The following is an 11,383-nucleotide window of genomic DNA, read 5'->3' as shown; positions in this document are numbered from 1 at the left end:
GTATGTCGATATTGACAGGACTTGGAGGTAGCTTGTGTGTGGATGGGTCTTGGATACTGGGGTTGGTGCAGCACAGGCATAATGTGCCAAATAGCCTCTTCCTGCACCAATGTTCTTTGTGTGTATTGTTCCCTCCACCACCAGAGGTGAAGGAGGTTATGTTTTCACCCCTTTCTGGCTGTTTGTCTGTCCGTTTGTCTGTTTGTGTACATGATATCTCAAAAAGTTGTGGGTGGATCCAGATGAAATTTTGTGGACAGCTTCGGTGTGTGGCGAGGGCAAACTGGGATGAACAAAGGGGCGAACTGATTAGATTTTGGTGAAGATCCGGATCCGGATCCGACTACTATAATTTTTAAAGTGATTCCTCATCTTTGATAGATAGGGCCAACAACGATATAATGCACGGTATTTCAAAAAGTTGTGGACGGATTTGGACGAAACTTGGTGGACAGGTTGGGTATGTCGCAAGGACGAAATGATTCGATTTTTGGTGAAGATCCTAATCCAGATCTGGATACGAGAAATATTTAATTTCTAAAGTGATTCTTCACCATTGAGAGATAGGGCCAAAAACGATATAGTAATGTATAGCATGATATTTCAAAAATGTAATGGGCCCGAAATGTTCTCGTGGATCAGGCATTGTGTGGTGGAGGTATGCGCTCTACCGAGTGCCCTTTTAGTTTTTACTGTGCAAACTTGTGTGCTTGTGAATTAATTGTTTTAACGTCTTCTATGAATGTTATAGATTACAATGGATCAAAGTGCAGACAAAAACACCCTCAGTAACTGGTGCGGCTCACTTGGGCAAATCCATATTGAAGGTACAAAGTCAACATCCATCATTAATTAATTAAACATCCAAATGGTGTGGTTAAATTGGACAACTTTGTTGAAGCTGTGTGCAAGGCCATCCAAGTGTGCTAGTCGAGGCTATTGGCCTTGCAGTGACACAGCAGGTTCCACTAACCAGTTGGGAACAGTGCCTAAGGCTGGCCAGGTACACTCATCAAGCCTATAACAGTAAGCCTTGCAGCACACTTCAAACCACTGACTTTGTGGATAAACACACTTAGGAATGGGTGCAGCTATCTTGGACATAATCCACATTCAAGGTATAAAATCAACCAAGGCCTATGGTTTCACGAGATATGAAAATGCCATTGTTAAATTATACAACTTTTATAAATGTGCTTAAGGATGCCATGCAGGGCACTACATTGGAATGGTCCGTTAGGGGATGCTTTATTGAAGTTGATCCATGTGCGGACTCGCATACACACACTCATAGCCCTCTGTTGTCCCTTCGGTACCAGGTGAGGCGAATACTACTGCCAGAGAATAGTACGACTTTACTCGTACCGCATGCATGACTGCATAGTACTGCATTATAATAACAAGAAAAAGAGCAATCAGAGATTGCCGACCCTCGCCAGGACTTTTTTGAGTGGTGTATTTTTATAGTTTTTGGGGTAAATCCAATATGGCTGTCAAAGCATGTGACCTAAAACATCATATGTGTGAAACTTTGTTCCTTGTGTAAAGTTTCGTCTCGATCTGTTCAGCCATTTCAGAAAAGAATTTTCACAAAGAAAATTTCTGTGGACCATTTTATCCCAAGATGACCCTCAAAAATTTTCATACTGATTGGATGTGGTGTTCTACATAATATGCAATTATGACGTCGTAACTAAGGCACCTATGACTTCATGAAAAAAATCACACATTCCCTGGAGCAATTTTTTCCTTTGTGCGGTTTTAGAGATACAGAGGTCCAAAGTTTTTCCGTTTTTCCAATATGGCTGCCACACCGCGTGACCTATAACATAATAATTATCATGACAACATTCAGCATGAGTAGTCGCACCAATGGTGAAAATTTCGTCTCAATCTGACAAGCGGTTGCTGAATAAAACACAAAAGTTCTGTGTGGACAAACAAACAGACAAACAGACAAAGGTGCGAATGATATCGGGAAAGTTTAATAAGAGGTTTTGAAAAATATATGCAGTATATTGGGTTAGCAGCTGAAAGCAAAGGGTTGAGAGGTCATGTTTTCAAGGATTCTCCCAAGATTAGGAAACAACATATAAATTATGAGCAGAGCAATAGACGTCAACCAATCCATCCATTGGGACCATACTCTGTGCAGAGCGTTGGTGCTGCCGAAGCAGTCTCCTTGGCTATTGGGCACAATCCTGGACGGGTTGCCACTCCGACACAGGATACCAGCAAGCTGGCACTCATTTTGCCGACCTCGGAAGGATGACAAGTCGAGTTAACCCCACTTCGTATTAATTCAACCGCTGAGCAGGATTTGAACTCGGGACACTTGGATCCCAAGCCCACCACCCTAACCATTAAGCAAACACCAGGCATATAAGCAATGGCTGGAGGAATGGTGTAGGGAGGAAGGTTTTACATTTAAGAAGCAGTGGGGATCATTTCAGGGACAAAGGGAGTGTTTCCAGATTAATGGCCGAATGTTAAATAGAAAGGGGCAGCAAGGTTTACAGTGGGAATTGAGGAAGGAATTCAGGCTTTTTTAGGTCATGGAGGGTGGGGAAGCTATTAAGGTTGGAACTGATGATGTACTTGGGATTATCAAGTGCAGGCAATAAAATAGAATTTCAGGAAGAGAAAAGTTAAGTATATTCTATAGCAATGCCAGGAATGTATATAATAAGATGGAAGAGCTTGAAGCCAAAGTAGATAGTGAGGAGTACAATATAGTTACAGTAAGTGAGACATGGTTTAAGGAGGAGGGTAACTGGAGGACAGGATTAGAAGACTACAAGGTGTATCGGTGTGGTAAGGAGAGAATGGGAGGAGGGGTAGCAATCTGGTTAAAGGACAGCATTGCATCAAGAGAAAGAGGTGACATTAATGAGGGAATTGATGTGGAGGATTCTGTATGGGTAGAGATTAGAGATTGTTAAAACAGTAAGATACTGGAAGGATGCTTTTATTGGGTTCTGGGTGTGAAGGAAGAGGAGGAAGGAGGAGTTCATGAATAATTCAAAAGGGAATGTGGTAAGGCAAGAGAATTGATGATGGGGGATGTTAACTTGCCAGGGATAGATTGGGTCCAGGAACAGGGAAAGGGCAGAGCAGATGAGGATTTCCTACTTTTAGTCCAGGATTGCTTTTTAACCCAGTTTGTAGATAAGCCCACAAGGGGGAGTGCAGTGTTCGACCTCCTTTTAAGTAATGATCCCAATATGGTGGAGGAGATGGAGGTCGGGGAGCATTTGGGAGCAAGTGACCATAACATTGTGTGTGCAAAGATTTTGTTAGGGTTGGAGTTTAGGATAGTAGGGTAAGGCTATTAGATTTCAGGAAGGAAAACCTTGAAAGTATGAGAGAGTTGGGTGATGTAGATTGGGAGACTCTAACAACAGGACAATCAGCATCAAAGAAATGGGAAGCCTTCATTTACCAAATGTGTCGCATGTAGAGTAGCCAATGAGGTGTGAATCTCGAAGCAGAAAGAGACCAGGGGTGGTTGAGCAGTGAGATAAGGAACGCTATTAAGGAGAAGTGTACTGTATGGGCGTGGCCCTAGTCGCGGTTGGTGGTGGTCACGTGGTTGGGGCTTCATATGTCACGACTCGCCCACTGGGGGTTTGTAGCACGAGTGGCGTCGGAAGCAGCATGTACTGTCATTAGCAGTGTCATGTAGGTCGTGTGCCTGTAGAGTGCATCGAGTAATAAATACGTAATAAAGCGGAGTTACGGGCATCGTACGTTCACACTCACTCGTGGCAATAAAGCAGGGTTGTGCTATCCCCTGGCTCGTGTCTGCCTCAGCGCACCTCTACCACGACATTACAGTTTGGCGACGAGTCTGTTTCGGATCGATGTGTGCTCAGCGCAACTCGCGCGGTTCGAGTTCGACACCTGGCGAGGGTCCCAGGGAAGCGCATCGCGAGTTTCGCGCGGCCACACGCACAGTCTTCGGTGCGGGTCGAGTCCTGCAGCCAGACATCTCGTCGGCGCCTGCGAGTCACGTCGAGTGAACGACGGCCGCGCTCGGAGTTCATTTTGTTTCTGCTTTGCAAGCCTCGGAAATGGTTTCTGCGATGCCACGGCTAAAGGACGAGGACATTAAGTTCAGCTCAGACACGGCGTCGGCTGTCGCACCAGCTCTGAGAGATGTCCGGGGTCTCTGGTCGGTGCGCGGCAGATGATCCGGAGGTCAGCGCGATGTATCAAGCGTGCACAGCCGCACGCACGGTCTTCAGTGCGGGTCGTGACCGAGCGTTGCAATGCAGTCAGTCGGATGGCGGTCTGAACACTCGGGGACGTCTCCGGTGTGTGTGCCGAGGGTCATTGCCCATCATGACGATCATGAATGGCGGTGTGCAAAGCAACCCCTACGTCCCGGGTCGAGACCTACTGCCGGTACGGTGTTTTGTGCATGGCGAACACTTTTACGCCCCGGGTCGAGTCTTGCAGCCTGGGCATAGCGATCCCGGCGACCCGGAGCAGGAGATGCTGCCGATGTTGAACCTGTTTTCAATTGGTCCGAAGGTGACAAGACCAATGACGGTGGAGGTCGAGATGATCGGGGCACCAATAGTGTTTCGAGTTGAGTCCGCTCGTGCACTCCCCAGTCTACGTCTTTTTAGGGCTACCCTCGCATTGCACACGTATACCGGTGAAGCGCTACCGGCGGTTGGCAGGGCACACGTCTTGGTCACCCATCAAGGTCAGCGGGTTGCGCTCTCGTGGTTCGTGGTGCGAGGGGAGGGGCCAGGCACGGGAGAGGGGGAGGAGTTTCCTGTTTCAGAGTTCGTACCTACAGGTGCACCTGTGCCTCCTTCGGGGCACGTACCTCCGTTTGGGCCCGGGTCTCCCTCGAGACCCGAGGGCGAGGTTCCGGCGACGGGGGCCGCGACGATGCAGCATGGGCTGCCGTTCACTGCTTCCTGCGACGATGATGTACGGTTCTGGAGCAACGGGAGCCATGCCAGCTGCGACGAATGCTCGCGCTCCCACTGCGCTCATGATACAGTGCACACCTGTGTCGTGCAGGCGATTTCAGCGGGGGATTGGAGCGAGCCGGTCGCGTTCAAGAAGTTTGCGGAGCGCGACGTTTGGATGGAGACCGGCGAGCAAGTCGTCGCAACGTCGTGACATCCAAGAGGCGTACACACGATGTGATTCATAAATTGCTGATTGTTGTATGTTTGATTCTTGCTGCACGAGTGAATCGATTTAGCATTGTTAAAGCAAATCCCGACAGTCCGATGGTTGGTGCGCGGCAGATGATCCGGAGGTCAGCGCGTGTGAGCATGATATGTTTGGTTGGGCTCAATCAATGGGATGACCGATATGATCGATGTGATGTGAAGAGCTTGCGGGTGATCGTGGCGAATAGAGGTCTTTCTGATCTCCAGCTGCGAGGGCAGTCCACGGTCCGCGACCCTCTCATGTGTGGAAGTTATACTGGGAGAACGCGCTGTACGAAAACGGGAGTTTGCATCTGCGCAGACGATGTTCTTGTTGCTTTATGGCATGACTGGATGTGATGCGTGGTTTGGTATGGGATTGCTGGGACTGCAGCCGGCTAATTGCCGGTTCGACTCGCGTGTGGGACTCAGAGATCGACTCAGAGCCGGGGCTGGTTCGCTGTTCAGCGTCACCCCCACCCCTGATATTGCCAAGGTCAGACGTGCCTGGGGCCATGGAGCGCAAACCTCTGTTCTCGCCAAGGTCATCTACAGTGGCGCTGCGGGGCTTGCAGGCTCGGGGTGTTTACCTGATTCGGTCCTGTCTGGGGGAGATGTGCCAGCTTGTCGACCGGGGGCGTTTGATGGAGCTTGTTGACCAGGGGGCGCGGGAGGTCATCGCGACCTCGCCGGGAGGCGTGTAAGCATAAGCCGCCTTGGGGCGCTTCTGCTGCGTAGTGATGCTGTGCTTCCCAACTTGCTTCTTGATCTTTAACACGGCCAGGGTTTTGTGGTCTGCGGCCATCATTGGGGTCGTCGTGCAACTTAGTACTCGAGCACCTGTCCACTGCATTTTGGGGTTCAACTCGAAAGGATGAATGGTGTGCCAGGTTAACACAGCGGCATTGAGGTGGCAGGTTGTGCAGATGAAGCACGTTTTCTTTTGTGTCGTCTCATCTGGGTTTGATTCACGGCCACATGGTTGATGTCATTTTATTCCTCTTTGCTTGTTCATGTGATGGTTTTTTGTTTTCTTTTTTCTCACCAGTTGTTTTTTTTGTATCGTGGTACCAGTGCGTTTGCTAAATGCCATTTTTGGTGCTGGTTGCTTTCTGTGTTGTAGTGCCAATGATTTTTGATTATTGTCATTTGTTTAATCATGCTTTTCGTGGGGAGGAGTGTACTGTATGGGTGTGGCCCTAGTCGCGGTTGGTGGTGGTCACGTGGTTGGGGCTTCATATGTCACGACTCGCCCACTGGGGGTTTGTAGCACGAGTGGCGTCGGAAGCAGCATCTACTGTCATTAGCAGTGTCATGTGGGTCATGTGCCTGTAGAGTGCATCGAGTACGTAATAAAGCGGAGTTACGGGCATCGTACGCTCACACTCTCGCTCGTGGCAATAAAGTAGGGTTGTGCTATCCCCTGGCTCGTGTCTGCCTCAGCGCACCTCTACCACGACATTACAATAAGCAGAAGGCATTTATTAGGTTTAAAATAACAGGACTGGAGTTAGATTTATATCACTATCGGAGTAAACAGAGGCAAGTTAATAAAATGACTCTGCAAGCCAAAATAGAGTACGAGAAGGACATGGAGAAGAGAGTATGCCCCCACACTTTTCAACACTTGTATGGACTGGATTCTGTGGAGGATGTTGGAGATTTCAAGCTGCGGTGCATCATTTGGGAATGTCAAGATCTCTGACCTTGATTTCACAGATGATGCAGTCATCTTTGCGGAGACTTTTGATATCCTTTTGGGGGCCCTCGAGGTGCTGAACGAGGAGTCGGAGCCACTGGGATTATGGGTTTCCTGGGTCAAAACTAAGATCCACGCTTTCAATGACATCTTTGATGCTGCTGTCCTGTCTGTAGCTGTTTGTGGTGAGGATGTTGAGGTCATGGAGAAGTTCACTTACCTTGGCAGTGATATTCATGTCTCTGCTGGCTGTGAGCCAGACGACAACAGATGTCTGGGTTGGGCCTGGGGAGTCATGGATTCACTGGATCATGGGGTGTGGCACTGCCGGTACCTGTGCAGAAGGATGAAAGTCCGAGTCTTCAGGTCCTTGGTGCTTCCAGTCTTGCTCTATTGATGTGAGACTTGGACTCTGACCAGGGATCTGAGACGGAGACTTAATTCCTTTGGTAGCAGTTCTCTTCGGAGGATCCTTGGCTTTCACTGGTCGGAGTTTGTGTCGAATGAGCAGCTGCTGAGAGAGACTCAAATGAGATTTGTTACCTGCATAGTCCGTGAGTGTCAGCTGCGGCTGTATGGACATGCGGCTCGTTTTACTGACGCTGATCCTCCTTACCAGATTCTCTCAGCGCGGGAGCCTCATGATTGGAGGAGGCCAATGGGCCAATCAGGTGTCTCATGGTTGCCGCAGGTTGATCTGCATCTCAAGGAGATGGGGATGGGCCAGGCATCTGCCTGGGGGATGCCCCTGGAGTACTGGCTGAAAGTGGAAGCAGCGACATGCTGCTCCGGAGCATGCTTCCACACCTGACCTGACCTTTGACCTTTTGATCTAAAAAAAATTGCCTTCTAGCTTTTAATTGTTGAACTATTTCAGTGACCAAATATGGAAATTCTTAAAATTTCCGGTCAATTGGATGAAAATTGAAGATTTTCTGAAACCTTGACTTTTGACCTTTAAAAAAAAAACAACCGGCTTCTAGCTTTTGATTGTTGAACAATTCAGTGACCCAATATTCAATTTCTTAAAATTTCAGATCAATCGGATGAAAATTGACGATTTTTTGATGACCTTTGACCTTTTAACTTTTTCACGAAATTATTAACTTGTTTTCTCCAAATTTTCATCATAAAGCTTTTTTGAAAATTTAATGACAAAAGCTCAAATGGTAAAAAAAAGGTTACAGCCCAGACAGACACACAGACACACACACACACACACACACACACACACACACACACACACACACACACACGTAATTGCAAAATCTCATCTTCCGCTGCATGGGGGGCAGTTTAGCAAATGACACTAGGTGTGTGTTTTTATTTGCCTTTAGTGTGGAAGGAAGAGACATCCAAGGAATTCGGAATCCAAGGAGTCAATCCTTTATTTCAACATCGACCGACTGACCCACTCGTCTCTCTTCTGGTTACACCCTGTACCAGAAAACCCCTGATCAACCCGAGCTCAAGAATATCTACATATTATAACGTGAAACTCAAAATGGTGCTGCTACAAGCACGCCCGTCCCCCCTGGACAGCGAGAGACATAATTTTGCAATTTCGTGTGTGTGTGTGTGTGTGTGTGTGTGTGTGTGTGTGTGTGTGTGTGTGTGTGTGTGTGTGTGTGTGTGTGTGTGTGTGTGTGTGTGTGTGTGTCTGTCCGGGCTGTAACTTTTTTTCTATTTTGAGCTTTTGTCATCAAATTTTCAACAAAGCTTTATTATGATAATATGTAGAAGACAAATTCATAATTTGGTCAAAAGGTCAAAGGTCAAGGTTTCATAAAATCATCAATTTCCATACAACTGACCTGTAATTTTAATAATTTGCCTATTCGGTCACTGAATTGGTTCAACAATCAAAGCTGGAAGCCGATTTTATTTTTTAGCTCCAAAGGTCAAGGTCGCATAAAATTGTCAATTTTCGTCCAATTGACTTGACATTTGAACAGGCTTTGCAAATCGGGTCACCAAATTGGTTCACCAATAAAATGCGAGAAGCTGATTGCTTTGGGGTCAAAAGGTCAAGGTCACAGAATTGTCAATTTCCACCTGATTGACTTGAAATTCCTGCAGGGTTTGCATGTTGGGTCACTGAAGCCGATTGCTTTTGAGGTCAAAAGGTAAAGGTCGCCTAAAATCGTCGATCTTTTTGTGTTTATTTTGAGCCGTTTTCGTCATGTTTAGCGTATGGAAGAAGCCGAAGTTCTGGAGACAAAGCGAACGCGGATGGGCTTTGCATTTTCAGATGCTTTCTGGTGATTATTATCTCAGCATGATTGGGCAATATTAGGGACAGCCAGACTGACCTTCTCACTGGAAGATAGGGTTTAATCCCCGATCATCCTCTTGTTGAATAGTATTGAAAAAGTGGCCGACCCTGAACACCTTTAATGTCCAAGCTCTTTGCGAATCACATTAAACAGGTGAACGAACTTACTCACTACCATGCGGATTATTATTAAACCTCAATCTTAAGATCCAGGGTCGGATGGAAGGTAGATGTGTGTGATTCGTGATTGATCTGAATATCATATAAGCATGCTAATATGGAGAATATATATATATATATATATATATATATATATATATATATATATATATATATATAGGAGAATGTATATATATATATATATATATATATATATATATATATATATATATATATATACATATATATGTACATATATTTGACCACTGATGCCTCTCCTTTAGAACCGCTCCGGACGTGGTGTAACCATCAAGTCTCAAAAAACAAGCTGTTTTGATGGAGGCTGTTAGGGTTAGGGTTCGCGAACCAAGCTGTTAGGGTTAGGGTTAGCAAACCAAGCTGTTAGGGTTAGCAAACCAAGCTGTTAGGGTTAGGGTTAGCAAACCAAGCTGTTAGGGTTAGGATTAGAGTTAGGGTTTAGGTTTAGCAAACCAAGCTGTTAGGGTTAGGGTTAGCTGTTAGCTATTTAGCAGTTCGGGTTAGGGTTAGCAAACCAAGCTGTTAGGGTTAGCAACCCAAGCTGTTAGGGTTGGGGTTAGCTGTTATCTATTTAGCAGTTAGAGTTAGGGTTAGCAAACCAAGCTGTTAGGGTTAGGGTTAGCTGTTATCTATTTCGCAGTTAGGGTTGGGGTTAGAGTTAGGGTTAAGGTTAGCAAACCAAGCTGTTAGGGTTAGCTGTTAGCTATTTAGGAGTTAGGGTTAGGGTTAGCAAACCAAGCTGTTAGGGTTAGGGTTAGCTGTTATCTATTTCGCAGTTAGGGTTGGGGTTAGAGTTAGGGTTAAGGTTAGCAAACCAAGCTGTTAGGGTTAGCTGTTAGCTATTTAGGAGTTAGGGTTAGGGTTAGCAAACCAAGCTGTTAGGGTTAGCTGTTAGCTATTTAGCAGTTCGGGTTAGACTTAGGGTTAGGGTTAGCAAACCAAGCTGTTAGGGTTAGCAAACCAAGCTGTTAGGGTTAGCTGTTAGCAAATCAGATTATAAGCACAGCCGATGGAGGTTGGTGAAAGATTGAACTTGAACAGCACTCGGCAGAGCGCACACCTCCGCCAGGTTGAACAGTTTACCTTTTGGATCCTATTGATAGGTCGGATCTGAACCAAAATCGAATCGGTTTGTTCTTGTCACCTACCCGACTCATCCACATGGGTTTGTTATAATCCATCCACAACTGTTTGAAATAACATTATATATATATATATATATATATATATATATATATATATATATATATATATATATATATATATATATATATATATATATATATAGTTTTTGGCCCAATCACTCAATGGTGAAGAATCACTTTTAAAAAATGTTAAATTCTCGTATCAGGATCCGGATCTTCCCTAAAATCGAATCAATTCGTCCTCGTCACACACCCATCCTCTCCAGCAAGTTTCCTCTCCAGCAAGTTTCGTCCGAATTCGTCCATTACTTTTTGAGATATCCTGCTCACAGACAGACAGACAGACAGTGGTGAAGACATAACCTCCGTCCACCTTCGGTTTGCGCAGGTAAATATTAAACTTAATTTCAAATGAAAACACAAATTGACAGTCGATGGAGAGTACAAAGTTCGTCCTTTATAGTCCTCGTGCATATGGTGTTGGAGAAACGGTCAAACCGCACTCGATCGCACAGGTAATGGGAAAAAGGTGTTTCGGTGTTGTTTTCGTGATTTTGTTGCCAATGCGAAGGGTGGACTTAGAAACCCCTCCCACACCCTCTTATCCAACACACCCAACTCCTCCACCCACAAAACCTGTCTATTAATACCGGGTCGTGGTTCATCCTCATTCAGAGACAGCGATCAAGGGTTGACTGGACAAACAGCAGATCGTCTTCCTCGTAAAAGGTGTGTATTTTTCGCGGTGTGGACTTTAATAGCAATAAGGGTGTACGAGTTCCGTCGCAGGGTGCTCGACCTTTGTACTGTTGGGATTTCTTTTCATTCGTTAATCGGAGGTGAAAACTCCAACTTGTTTGTGACATTTGGACCATGGATGTGCGCGTAA

The 11,383-nt window shown here is 45.9% G+C and overlaps 1 protein-coding gene across 2 annotated transcripts in view; it reads left to right on the top strand.

The window, feature by feature from the left end:
• Positions 1-11,094: 11,094 nt before the first annotated feature.
• The window catches only part of LOC147017526 (uncharacterized), a 29,100-nt gene continuing 28,811 nt past the window's right edge, over positions 11,095-11,383 (top strand). The window contains exon 1 of one of the 2 annotated variants that reach the window (XM_085847242.1): positions 11,095-11,223. The gene's annotated coding sequence lies outside the window, so the exon portion shown is untranslated. The remainder of the gene's footprint in view (positions 11,224-11,383) is intronic. The other variant, XM_085847243.1, reaches the window with a different exon arrangement.

This window comes from Eptatretus burgeri, chromosome 11, assembly GCF_056783735.1.
Source record: "Eptatretus burgeri isolate ZD-2024b chromosome 11, Ebu_testis_v1, whole genome shotgun sequence".
NCBI classification, from domain to species: domain Eukaryota; kingdom Metazoa; phylum Chordata; class Myxini; order Myxiniformes; family Myxinidae; genus Eptatretus; species Eptatretus burgeri.
This window is presented reverse-complemented; position numbering and strand designations above follow the sequence as displayed.